The sequence below is a fragment of the Rissa tridactyla genome, chromosome 1 (genome assembly GCF_028500815.1).
Source record: "Rissa tridactyla isolate bRisTri1 chromosome 1, bRisTri1.patW.cur.20221130, whole genome shotgun sequence".
NCBI classification, from domain to species: Eukaryota; Metazoa; Chordata; class Aves; order Charadriiformes; family Laridae; genus Rissa; species Rissa tridactyla.
Genome location: NC_071466.1, coordinates 184,891,505 through 184,906,211, shown reverse-complemented (window position 1 = coordinate 184,906,211; position 14,707 = coordinate 184,891,505).

Genomic DNA, 14,707 nt, shown 5'->3' with positions numbered 1-14,707 from the left:
GATGTTTGTGATGTGGCTTGCTGGGACGGAGGGACCTCTTGGAGGGGAGAGGTTTACTCCTGCCCTTGGGAGCTTCTTGCCAGCTGCAGAGGGAGAAAGTTCCCCTCTCAAAGACTACAGGGAAAGGATGGGAGAGAAGAATCATGAGGAAAACCAGGAAGCTTGCACAGGGATCCTGGGATGTGCAGGGAAGAGTGAGCTGGGTCCAAGGGGGAGGAGGGGAATGGAAGCATGTCCTTAGTGTAATGCAAAAGCTTAGGCAGGTCTTGCTCAAAACCTGCTTTGCGGTCTCAGCATATCGGTACATGCAGGTCTCATTGGATTATTCAGCAGTGAACATGAATGTGCTGGGCTATTCCAGTTAAGGTCCCCATAAAATAAAATTCCAGAAAAGCCATGTGAGAACATTAAAGTCATGTACTTCTGGTAAATTCAGTTATGTGGTTCTCTCCTCAAGCAGAGAACTTGCTTGGAAGTTCTTAGCAGTCACCTCTCAAATTTGGGGATGTAAAGGAAAAAGTGAAGATCACTGCGTGAAGGCAATGAAGCTGTCATACCCAGCTCTATGAGAAACTAAAATATTATCCAGACCTGACAAGAAAAAATACCTGTTTTCCAATAGCTTATAATTTTGAAAATGATGATAAAATAGTATGAGAGAAAGAAGGTAAAAACAACCCTACACATTATCAAAATAGGATTTAGATCTTCAGATTCTTTAATTAGTATGCCCTGCCTGTTTTGTTTTCAGTTCTCTTGTTTCTTGTTCTATGATATATTATCACTACCAGTAGAAAGGAAATTAATTGCTCCTGAAGCTTTCACAGCAGAAGTTAGAGACAATGTATTCAAATTTAATGAAGTCGTCACTCAGGTGCTGCTTCTTCTTTCATCTAAAGATATAAATGAATATTTGCTCTCACCATAGTTATATCTGTGCTTTTTGGTATGCAGTCTTCCCTGGCATACTAAACCGTTCAAAAATAAAATTCTAGTCTAAATTTCTCAGCTTACTAATTGGTATCTTTTAATGTGTCTTGTCTAAGGTTTTTATTGTTCTCAGTGAACCACTCTGGACTGTTTTGAAGTGTGCACTATGAAGAACAAACTTCATTTAGAAAAAATGAGTGTTAAAGTTTTGCGAGAAATGATTGTGGCTTATCTAATAGGATGTCTCTAATTGCATGTTCTCCAGATAAATGGAAGTTCTAGGAAATTACGGTACAAAGAAAAATAAAGGTCAGAGCAACAAGTGAAACTGTCACATTCCATTGCCTGCAGTACTAAAATATTAACTATGCCTGCCAGGGGTACTTCTTGTGTGTTAATAAATCATTATGTTTGACTTTGGTGAAGTATTGCTGTAGAACAAAACGGACTATATCCTCAGAGAATGACATCATTCTCTTTCAGCTCAGTGTATTATCACTTTCTTTGTTTTGTCTTAAACATGTTTTGTATAGGACACTTTGATATTGTCAGGTATTGGATGGAAATTAATTATTCTGACAGTTCAGTGACAGAGGCCACTGATACTTTGTTATACTGAATTCAATTGGCTTTCCACAGGATAAGTTCTGTTTTGTGCATTGTTCCTCTAAGCACCACATGTCTCAAAGATCAAATTGCCATCTAAAATTCCCAGTTTACTAATTTGATTTTTTTTTTCTTTTGCTGCTAAGATAATGGATCTCTTCATTGGTAGATCATTTCCTTCCTGAGCTGAAATTGATGATAATTAGATGCAGAAACGATGGAGAAAAGACCAGCTTTAGAAGAAAGTCAATTGCAAGTGTATGGGTGGATGATATATTTAGTTACATTATCACTATATTATGTATCTATTCAAAAGCTCTATATGCAAAAATAGTTTGAGAAAAGGACATTCTAGAGAAAACCTAGGTATTGGAATTTTTAGGGGGTCTGACAGAAGAGAACAAACTGAATAGAGAGCAATTTTATTCAGAAACCCTCCAAATCCTTCTTCATTTCAAAGTTAAGTAGAAATATTTTTGCTCAGCATCCTTCTTTTTTTTCTTTTTTTTTTTTTCCTCTATGACCATTAAAATTTTGACAAGTACCCCTGGTTCCATGCAGTTGTTAAGGCTATACCCCATCTGTGTTCTTACAGAGCACTTCTGTCAGCAGATTCCCAGAGCTGTCAAGCCTTGCATGCTGAGTATGAGACTCAACGTGATTTACTCCCTTTCACAGTCCCCTGTAGCAGTGCATAGATCAAACATGTTTTCCATGCAGGTCCCCAATCTCTGTCCCTCCTCATGACCCCACAGATCAGGCGTGCATATTCAGCATGTCCCTGTCTGACAGACCCTGGTGCTGAGATCCTCAAATGAGAGTGATTGAACAGGGCTATGTTATAAACAGAACAATCTACTGTCAGCACCTACCCACCAGAAATCAACTGCTGTGGAACCATTCCCTGCCACATGCTGCGATACAACTGCGGCTCAAGTCTATCCCATGATTTGGAGTGAATCGTGCTACATTCAGGTGCCATCCAACAGCTGATGAGATGCCCTTCCCATGGCCTCATGGCAAGTGAGTTTCATACATCAGGATCTTATTCAGCAGAAAAGTATGAATTCACGGTGTTTGTCTCTGAGTGTTCCCACTCTACTCAGCACTTGTCAAGCCAGACCTGGAATACTGTGTTCAGTTTGGTCCCTGCTATACAAAAAAGATGTGGACAGGCTCGAGAAGGTCCAGAGAAGGGCCACCAAGATGATCAAAGGACTGGGAAGCCTGATTTATGAGGAAAGGCTGAAGGAATTGGGTGTTTTCAGCCTTGAGAAAAGAAGGCTTAGGGAACACCTTATCACCGTGTTCCAGTACTTTAAGGGTGGATATAAAGAAGACGGAGACTTCCTTTTTCAGAAGGAGTCACATGGAAAAGACAAGGGGTAATGGGTACAAGTTACTCCTGGGGAAGATTCCAACTGGACACAAAAGGAAAATTTTTCACAATGAGAACAATCAGCCATTGGAATAATCTCCCCAGGGAAGTGTTGGATTCCCCAATATTGAACACTTTTAAGATTCAGATGGACAGAGTACCAGACCATCTTGTCTAGACAGTACTTTTGCCAAGAAAGGTTGGACCAGATGATCCTTGAGATCCCTTCCAACCTGATATTCTATGATTCTATGATTCTATGCTCTGCTTGAAACCTCCTTTACTTCTAAGAGATGATTAGAAAGAGCCAGGGCTAAACTCAGGTTAAAAAGAAAATCAACACTATTTCATATTTCACTTTGTGGAGATGGCGAAAGTGTTCCTAGAAGTCGTTATCATGTGATATTATGAAGAGCTAGAAAGAGTTTTAATCATATTTCTGAAGGATAGATCCATTTTAGGACATTCAAAACCAGCCCAAATTAGCTTCAGATTAAGAGCCTGGTTTCTAAGAACAGTAAGGGTAGACTGCGGAAAACCCCTCATTTTCTTCATGCCTTTTTTAAAGTATCTGTGCTTAACTGATGTCAGAAAAAGGATGTGGGCCTACATGGTTCTTTTATCTGACAAAATATAGCACTTCTTGTGCACTCAAGTGGCTGGTAGAATGGGATTCACCATACTTAGCAAAACTTCTCTCTTCTCCTCTCCACTTTCCCTGGCTGAACTTTTAGAAATGCCATTGTGACACAAAATCTTTGAACAAACAAACTTTAGCCCTAAGGAAGGTGCAACAGACAGCCATCTGTTTTCATGTACACAGTAAAACACTTCCTTTCTTCTAGAATCTTGGAATGGGAATGACTCAAGGAGTTACAGAAGTGCCACATTCTGCTTTTCTGCAGGTAACGTTCATTTCAGCCTACAGCCTTATGTTTCACAGCTCTTTCCCATTAATTTTAATGACAGATTCTCAAACAAAACCCAGCTTTTTAATTTTCTCCAGAGTTACAACAATTACAATGAAAAGGTATGTCAAACTAGCAATGCAATATATTAAGAGGGAGATTCCAAAGTGCTGAGTTTTGGTAGCCTCCATTATTAGTGCTAATCAATTTAAAAGCCAGAGTAAAATTTACCCCCTTGCTGCGTGAATACTGCTTTTTCTCCTCTGATTACCAACAGAGTTTCTCCTTCTCTTCATGAAGAAAAAATTCTAATATGGATCTAATTTGGAGGCATCTCCTTTGCCTCCATTTATCACCAGTGCCCTCAGCATTGCCAGCACAACACCACACATCAGGGCTGGTAAACTGCATTCCCTCTTCTGGCTGGCATACTGTGTGTCCTGAAAAGGAAACCAAATATGTCGTAAATAAAGAGTGGTTCTCTTTTTACATTAAAATTTTTATCATAATGCACATATATACAACTAAAGATGTGTAATTTAGGCTAGCTCTGAGTATTTTTTTTGTTTTCTGTCTGCAAAAGATATCCAAATATGATATTTTGACATGAAGTACTATCTTCTCCTCCTCACAGGCCGAGAATATTCTACTGATTTCCTGCCAGATTCTTTTTGCAACAACACTATCATGATCCCCTGTAATTTCAGCTTTGATTTTATAATTACTTTTTTTTTTGCATTAACAAAGCACCTTCATTTTGAAAAAGATCCCAAAGTTTCTGAAAACTGTAACAGATTAAAACACAAGCTAAGCAGAAAGATTTCAGTTCTCATGTGCAAACACCTTTCTCTGGATTAGGGGATGGGGGGAATTAAAATTTGCTTGTTTGTTTTTAAAAGAAGATTGCAAAAAGAAAGGATATGGTGATTTTAGAGAGCCTTCTGTAGCAATTTGCAATCTCACATAATTGTGTTTGGGACTTTACCAGTGAGGATTAGATTTTCTATGTTTTTAGGAAGAATCAGAGTGAAGAGCTGTCAGCAGGCTCTTACCTGAAAAGATAAGCCAAAGCTGCATATCTTCTAGGTAGTTCTCAAACCCTACCTTGAAATTACTCTGTCACCATAGTAACCTTCTAATGGCTAAAAACGGTGTGTATGTGTTGCCAGAGGTTCATGTTGATCCAAAAACTTAGACTCTCTCTTGGTTGTGGAGTTTCCTGGCTGAGAGGGAATTTGATTGCTCTCTGAAATTAACATATGTGGGTAAACACTAGAAAAGGGAAAGAAACGATTAAGCTAAAGTACAAGGTTTTACAGAAAAGATTATAATAAACTCTCCAGAAAGGTACTGGGATGGGGAGGTCTATAACACTCAGGTAATCTTTTTCAGAACAATTTCTAATAAGTATTGTGGAGCCAAAAGGTTTTATGGCAATGTGTACGATGTGGTTACCTGCAAAAACTATAACTGCCCTCCTCCTTGTCTAAGGTCGCCAAGCATAGTCTACACACTGCAAACTGGAGACTGCCAGCAGAAAAAATAAATTCAGTTCATTCTGTGCTTTATTTCTCAGAGATCTCTTGGGGACTGTCAGACTAAAAGCCTTACAAACCTGGCAGAAAAATTTCTAATGCCAGTTTTTTCCAAGAACCTCACAGTTGCTGTTACCTTACTGGACACAACAGGACAACAGCAGCAAAATGCAAGCATTCTCTGTATGGATGCACGACCCTGGTCCTGCACACATGTACACACAGAGACATGTATGCACGCGTGCACACAACAGGTCATACAAGGAGGCATCACAACCAAAGCTCCAGCATGTGCACATGTATGCAGCTTTGAGAGGAAATCACAAAGCCATTGGACGACACAGCCTGACACACATGTGCACCCCATCAAAGGAGGTCACATGCTGGTCCTCAGTTCATAATGTTCATGTAGTTGGTTCAGAACCAGTGGCGAGATGGGAAAAGGAAGTAGACAATACACTCTCTCATACACCATACAGCTTTACTGCCATGTATCTTGCTTTAGTATTTCTCTCTTACTGAGCTCCAGCAAATAAACACTCAACAGAAAGTATTTAAAGATTTAGCATCTTTTCTCATTCCCCTTCAATCAATGTAAGGAAACATTTCGACTGCACTTTTGAGAACCTCATCAAGCCTTTGATTGAAATCAAGAGTAGACTTGATGGTACTTCTAAATTTAAAATGTAGAAGGCCCTTTGAAATTTTGCTGATCACAAAAGCGCAAAAAGGACACAAAACCTCTTAAAATTTTTATTTACAGTTCACATTTAATTCAGGTTATTAGGAGAAGTTATGGATTAGTGTACCCTGCTGTTATAAAATACATATTTATGAGGTTTGGATGAATAATTCACAGAACCAATGTACTGCTTTGCTACTGAAAGGATATTTGCAAGCAGATCATGTTTTGGGGGGATTTCTTTGTTATTTAAAATTACAAAATCAATGCATTTATGATTAGAATTTTGAATCTGTGCCTTGCCTCTGTCTGGTTCTTAGAATATTTGATATTCTGATTGTATTGCCTGGTAGCGATAGGTCAGATAAATCATGTGATGATATTTCCTTGCTTTGATTTCATTGATAAATGAACCTTTCTAAAATAAATTGTCATGTGGGAGGATGGAATATTAATTTTCTGTGAATGTTTGTGCGTGTGACTTTGAAATCTGTTTTCCACGAATACTTGTGCCAACATGATTTGATCATACAAATATTTGAACAAAAGAAATATAAGCTGATAGCAACCATGCCAAAGCAAAATGTGAGCAAATATTTAGAGAAAGATTTATTTTCCCCTATATTGTCTCAGCTTGAAATAATTAGAGAGAAACTAGGGAATTTTTGAATCCTTTTCTGTGTAATGAGACAAGAAGCCAGCTTTTATTCTGCTCAGCCAGAACTATGTGCTCAGTGTCCAAGGAAATAAAATGTTTGCATCTGTAGTCTCACAATCGCCAGCCCTTGTTCTGGTTGGGGACTTCAACCTGCTGGGTATCTGCTGGAAATACAACACAGCAGAGAGCAGGCAGGCTAGGAGGTTCCTCGAGTGCATGGAAGATAACTTCCTGACACAACAGGTAGGTGAGCTTACCAGGGGAAGTGCCTTGTTAGACCTACTGTTCACAAACAGTGAAGGACTAGTGGGAGATGTGGTGGTCAGAGGTCATCTTGGGTTTAGTGATCATGAAATGGTCAGGTTTTCAATACGTAGTGATGTAAGGAGGGGGGTTAGCAAAACCTCCACCTTGGACTTCCGGAGGGCGGACTTTGGCTTGTTCAGAACACTGGTTGAGAGAGTCCCTTGGGAGATAGTCCTGAAGGGCAAAGGGGTCCAGGAAGGCTGGAAGCTCTTCAAGAAGGAAATCTTAAAGGCCCAGGAGCAGGCTGTCCCCAAGTGTTGTAAGTCTAAAGGCCGGGGAAAATGGCCAGTCTGGGTGAATAAGGAACTTCTCATGGGACTTAGGAATAAAAGGAGGGTTTACCACCTTTGGAAGAAGGGACAGGCAACTCAGGAGGAGTACAGAGATCTTGTTAGGTTATACAGAGAGAAAATTAGGAAGGCAAAAGCCCAGCTGGAGCTCATCTTGGCCACTAACATAAAGGACAACAAAAAAAGGTTTTATAAATACATCAACAAAAAGAGAGCCAGGGAGAATCTCCAATCCTTACTGGATGCGGGGGGGGAAAGCTGCAACCAAGGATGAGGAGAAGGCTGAGATACTTAATGCCTTCTTTGCCTCTGTCTTCAATAGTCAGACCAGCTATCCCCAGGGTGTTCATCCTCCTGAGCTGGAAGATAAGGACGGAGAGCAGAACAAGCCACCCATAATCCAGGAGGAAGTAGTGATCTGCTTCTGCACCTAGACGCACATAAGTCTATGGGACCGGATGGGATTCACCCAAGAGTACTCAGGGAGCTGGCAGGAGAGCTCACCAAGCCTCTCTCCATCATTTATCAACAATCTTGGTCAACAGGGGAGGTACCAGATGACTGGAGGGTGGCTAATGTGATGCCCATCTACAAGAAGGGTCAGAAGGAGGATCCGGGGAACTACAGGCCTGTCAGCCTGACCTCGGTACCAGGAAAAATCATGGAGAGGATCATCTTGAGTGAGGTCTCACGGCAAGTGCAGGGGGGCCAAGGGATCAGGGCCAGCCAGCATGGGTTTAGGAAAAGGAGGACCTGCTTAACCAACCTGATCTCTTTCTATGACCATGTGACCTGCCTTCTGGATGCGGGGAAGGCTGTGGACATTGTCTGTCTGGACTTTGGTAAGGCCTTTGACACCATCCCCCACAGCATTCTCCTGGAGAAGCTGGTGAATCATGGCATAGACAAGTGTACTCTTTGCTGGGTTAAAAAGGGGCTGGATGGACGTGCCCAGAGAGTTGTGATTAATGGGGTGAAATCCTCTTGGCGGCTGGTTCAGTCCAGTGGTGTCCCTCAGGGCTCAGTTTTGGGGCCAGTTTTGTTTAATATCTTTATCAATGATCTGGATGAGGGGATTGAGTGCACCCTCAGTAAATTTGCAGATGACACCAAACTAGGTGGGAGTGTTGATCTGCTTGAGGGTAGGAAGGGTCTACAGAGGGACCTGGACAGGCTGGATCGATTGGCCAAGGCCAACTGTATGAGGTTTAATAAGGCCAAGTGCCGGGTCCTGCATTTCAGTCACAACAACCCCAAGCAACACTACAGGCTTGGGGAAGAGTGGCTGGAAAGCTGCCCAGCAGAGAAGGACCTGGGGGTGCTGGTGGACGGCCAGCTTAACAGGAGCCAGCAGTGTGCCCAGGTGGCCAAGAAAGCCAACAGCATTCTGGCTTGTATCAGGAATAGCGTGGCCAGCAGGAGCCGGGAAGTGATCATGCCTCTGTACTTGGCACTGGTGAGGCCTCACCTCGAGTGCTGTGTTCAGTTCTGGGCCCCTCTGTACAAGAGGGACATGGAAGTCCTGGAGTGTGTCCAGAGGAGAGCTACCAGGTGGTGAGGGGTCTGGAGACCAAGTCATATGAGGAGAGGCTGAGGGAGCTGGGCATGTTTAGTTTGGAGAAGAGGAGGCTGAGGGGAGACCTCATTGCCCTCTACAACTACCTGAAAGGAGGTTGGAGAGAGGTGGGTGTTGGCCTCTTCTCCCAAGTGAATAATGACAGGACCAGAGGAAATGGTCTGAAGTTGCGGCAGGGGAGGCTTAGATTAGATATGAGGAAGAATTACTTTACTGAAAGAGTGGTCAGGCCCTGGAACAGCCTGCCCAGGGAGGTGGCTGAGTCACCATCCCTAGAGGTGTTTAAGAAACGTGTAGATGTGGCACTTCAGGGCATGCTCTAGTGACAGAGATTGTAGGGGTTTTTGTGTGTGTGTGTGTGTGTGTGGTTGGACTCAATGATCTCAAAGGTCCTTTCCAACCATGAAGATTCTATGATTCTATGATTCTGTGTGCCTAACTTCAGAAAAATGAACATTTTCTTCTTTATTATACTTAGGATGGGTCCAAGAGTATGACTTACCACATGCATTTCACAAGCAGAAAAAGGGTTATTAACAGCCTCCATTCCAAGTGAATAATTAAGCTAGGACTGCAATTGATCCTTTCCTCTCACTGTTGCAACTGAGGGAACCAACTTTTATAGGTGATAATTGGCAAGCTTAACAACATTACTTCAATTTTATTACCCAAAGGATGATATAACATGGGACAGTGAATTGAAGAATTATTTTCTGGGTGTGAGCAGTGTCAGTGTGCAGGTCCTGCTTTGCCATTTTTGTTTGTGGACTGTGGACTTTTTCTTTCCTTTGGCTGTGAGTTCCAGCAGCTGGTTACAGACTCTTGAATATCCCTACAGCTGGGATATTCATCTTTCCAAAGACTAAGACATCACTCTAAGATGGAGAATGGGCATCTGGCAGGTGAGACACTCAGCTAAGGGCTCAGCTCCTCTAGTTTCTGTACATAGCCCTGACTCAATGTTCTATGCTAACCCAGGCATATCACTTACAATTTTATTTACTTCTGTTTCCTATCTGTAAAACAATGATAATAATGCTTCCCTATTTTTCTTGAGGACAACATAATGTTAATGAGGTGGTTAGCTAAGTGACACAAAAGGGACTGAAGAATGGATCCAGATGACATACACAAACCAAACCTTCTGCACAGATGTCATTGCCTGACTCAGAGACAGACGGGTGTTATATTGTCTAGGTGTCATACTATCAATCTCTGAATGTCAAACTGTCAGTATTGCATAAAAACAGAATCTCACAGGGTGTTTTAGAGTGCAAGGCATTTTTCTAGCAGCCTAGCAATATTGTTATGAAATCTCCCTTTTTATTAGCTGAAATTCTAATAAAAGCCACATTAAGGCTTGTGCTCTAATTGTGTAACAAAGGCAGAAGGTACAAAGAGCCATTTCTCTCCTTTGTACCTCTTTGTTACAAATTGTTCTTCTGTATTTGAGTGACAAGCATCCATTAGGAGCTTCCAGGAAGAAGAGTGGCCTCCCTCAGGTGATGTAGGCTCAGAGCACTGCAGACAACTCTCTCCCTACAGGTGGGAGAGCACACTGAATATCTTTCCAAAGGGCAGCAGAGTGGCTTTCCTCTCCAAGGCTCTGCAAATTGCTGTAGCAAGGATGAGAAAGAGGCTCCTGTGGACACCCCCTGGGGAAAATGACCTTGTCTGCCATGGTCACCCAGCCAAGAAAATGAAATGGAACATGATGAGCTGGTGCTGTCACGTGAAATAACATAAAGCACCAGGCTGTTTTCATGAAAACTAGTTTCAGCTATATACCTGAAAGAAATGAATTTGACAGAATGAGAACATTTAAAATGTTTTAAAAAAAGACAACCATGGTAAGAGCTTCATATTTTATATTGGACTATGAGGGTGGCAATATTATTAACTGACAGCAGGTTACCTTTTTCATTACAGAGTCGTAGAATCATAGAATCGTTAGGGTTGGAAGGGACCTTAAAGATCATCTAGTTCCAACTCCCCTGCCATGGGCAGGGACATCTCCCACTAGATCAGGTTGCTCAGAGCCCCATCCAGCCTGGCCTTGAAAACTTCCAGGGATGGGGCTTCCACCACCTCTCTGGGCAACCTGTTCCACTGTCTCACCACCCTCATGGTGAAGAATTTCTTCCTAATGTCCAGTCTGAATCGACCCATCTCTAGTTTTAATCCATTCCCTCTAGTCCTACCATTACCCGACATCCTAAAAAGTCCCTCACCAGCTTTCTTGTAGGCCCCCTTAAGATACTGGTAGGCCACTATAAGGTCTCCTCGGAGCCTTCTTTTCTCCAGACTGAACAACCCCAACTCTCTCAGTCGGTCCTCATAGGAGAGGTGCTCCAGCCCTCTGATCATCCTCGTGGCCCTTCTCTGGACACATTCTAGCACGTCCATATCTTTCTCGTAGTAGGCAATAGACGCCATGAGATAGTTTTGCTACTGGAAAGTGATACTATGTTCGGAATCAAGTATATGCATGTCTTTCCCCTTATAACCTTGATCACTTTACATAAATATATATATACACATGATGTTCATATATCTCTATGTATGTGAAGGTGATGTGCATATTTGGTGATTAAAATAGAAATGTAAAATCCATAATATGAGCTAGTTTTCATCTATTGCCTCTTAAGAAAAGAGTCAGTATATATCTTGGATGCCAATATAGTATATTGGTCTATATTTGAATTTGTGTGCACATGTTTATGTGTAATATATGAAAATAATCATCCTCAGGTTCATTCATATATGTGTATGTGAACACACCCCAGATGTTTACCTCCTAAGCCCTTAGCCTGACTGTACACACCCATGCCTGTGGGAGAAAGGAAGGTGGAATGTGTATGAACTTTTTCCTTGATTATGTTTGTCACAATGTCTAAGTATTGGCATCTGTCCTAGTGGAGATATGAGTAAATCTGGCAGACCATAGTCTAAAATTAGTTCTCTCTATATGTAATTGTCCTACTTTTGTTTGCAAGAGTCCCGGCCACACTGAGCTTGTACATCTATCATATAACTACCACTGTTTTCCAGGCTGCTAAACATATTTTCTTTGGTGGGGTGAACAATTAGCAGTCCACTATTTTTTTGCTTTCATAGATGTTACCAGGCATATAGTTCTATTTTTGAATAAATTTAAGGATGTTTACTATATTAGCACAAAAACTGTATTGTTCTCAATGAACAATATGAATGAAATTTTACTTCTATGTTTAGTGACTTAAAACAGAATGAAGGCTGTGAAGGAGGATGGCTGTCAGTCCATCAGTGGTACAACAGAATGATTCATGTCAGACCCTTGGAGGGAATTACATCATTCTTGGCCATTAGTACTCCTGGGCCTATGTTTGCCATTCTTCTACTTGAAAAAGATACCTTCAAATTGAAATTATTTCTTCTTCCAGTAACTGCAAACCTTGCTGTTTTCAGAGAGTTTGAAATAGGAAAAATGTCTGTTTCTTGGTCTGTATATTCTCTACTAATCTGCAGAGACTATCTCTGCTCAAAAATAACAGATCAGACTTAAAAATGATTGTATTTAAGATGGGGGCAAAAAAGGAAAGATCACATTGGTTTTCCTTTGCCTTGACTTTATTGTATTTCTAAGGGCAAATTTCCTATTTGCAAGAACGTTGAGCCCATCATTAGATGCATGTCCATACACCCGCACCTAAAGATATATGCAAGCCTACCTCTTTCCTAGTTGGTGGAGATTCCAGCTAGACAGCAGGAAGGCTGCCTACAGTCTTGCACAATTAAAGCCTAAATCTACATAATTAAATTAGTGTTTGTTAGTGAATCTTAAAAAAAATGAGGAATAAAGTAAGTGCCTGTACAACAAGAAGTTAGCACCTCCTATCCAGTAGTTATGTTTGTAAGTCTCAATACCCCCAAAAGAACTCTTGAGACACTCTGTTTCTGCAGAATGCTGCTTACCAGATACATGACCTTTGACTCATATATCTCTTTGGCTTTTATTTGCAATATCTAGGTATCCTCAAGACAGTCCACATGTCTAGTGGGTTGCAGACTACTGCACTTCAAGAGCAGATTGGTTTATCTTTGCTCATACGATACAGAAAAAAGTTAGTCTAGAACTTCTACTAGTATGTTTCATTGTTTCTTTTCAGATACAATGAAATATGCTGAAGTCTTGTAAAGCTGATGGAATAATCTAGGGCAAAATGAGGCAAAGAATTCTCTGCCCCAGGCAGATTTGCAGAGAAAAGCATTACAATCTAATGAATATGATTTACATACCATTACAATAATGAAGGAATAATAGAGAGAAGCAAAGTGCTTTCGTTAATGATAAATTTTAGAGTCAATCGTAAAGGCAGAACATCTGGATTTATGGTCAGCTTGTTTTAACAAATAACATGGAAACAAATTAACAAGGAAATGTATAACTAAGAAAATTGGTGTATCATATATGCGCGTGCATTATTTCCATGTGTTGTCTAACTGAATGGGTTTTTTGGTGAACCTATGAGTTCTCTGCCATTTACTGATTTATGCTTTTTCTCAGTGTAAGCTTGACTATTATAAGCAGCTACATCAATATCTCCTTATTCTCCAAACAATTTAAGTGTGTGCAGTTTAGTGAGATTCACAATGTACTTACTTTAGTGCATAGAAAGGGTTGTACCTTGTGGAAATGTTTAAAGCTATGCAAATTTTGCATTGCATTAAGGAACTGGACACCAAAAGGTGATCTGTTTTTATGGTGCTTCCTTTCCTTAACACCAGAATTCTGTTGTTACTGATTTGGTCATTATGAATAATAAATCATTACTGTGAGAAGGTAAACAGCCTCATTTTCCTACAATTAGAAAAGAATAACTGTGTAGCCTGGCTTAATTTGCAGGCAGGTGAATTAATAATAGAATGATACTCAGATTTTTGTCTTTATGGTTTCCATACTCAGAAACTGAGAGATCTCTGGTGGTGCCTCTAGTCTGCTGATTTCTACTTCCATGCAGCACGCATGCTAGTATTTGACAAAAACTCTTCCCACAACTTTAAAGTCACATTTTGTATTAGGATTTAAGGTCCAAAAGATTGTAGTATGTAAACAAATAAGAAGATCGCTATTTGCCTGTTTGACATAAATGTTCTACAAGGAAAAGTTACCAGTCTAGCCAGGTAGATGTTTTGACCTTTATTTTATTATAACTGTGCACTAACTAGGTAGTTACATCATATGTGATTGATTCAAAAGATCAGTTTTGCACAACAATTCACATTTTTTAGCTGTATGATAATCATAGAATAATAGAATAATTTAGGTTGGAAAAGACCCTTAAGATCATCAAGTCCAACCGTTAACCTAACACTGCCAAGTCCACCACTTGGTCCCTGAGCGCCACGTCTACACATCTTTTAAATACCTCCAGATATTTAAAACAATCATAACAACACAGGCTGAGTTTTTCTCACATGTACACAGAGCTGCCTTAAGATTCTTCCTTCCTTAGACCTAGTGGTACTAAAAGACTATGAAATAGTTTTAACTTTGAAACATTGAAAGGTGGTGTTATTCATGAACACAAATATTTTTTTATTAAAATGCATTTCTACCCTTGCTGAGGAATGATACTGCTGAACTGGTCATATTTTATCTCTGTGTGAAGTCTCTGTCCAGGCTACTTTTGAGCTAAGGGGCACAGAACAGCTGCATATGCATTTTTCCATTTTTTTCTCTTCTCCTCTCAGTGGGTGGCAGTACAGTTGTTTTGGACTGGGTTTCTTTTTTATTTTATTTTTTATTTTTATCATTTTCCCTGTGGCCTATTAAGTATATGCCACTGTGCACAACCT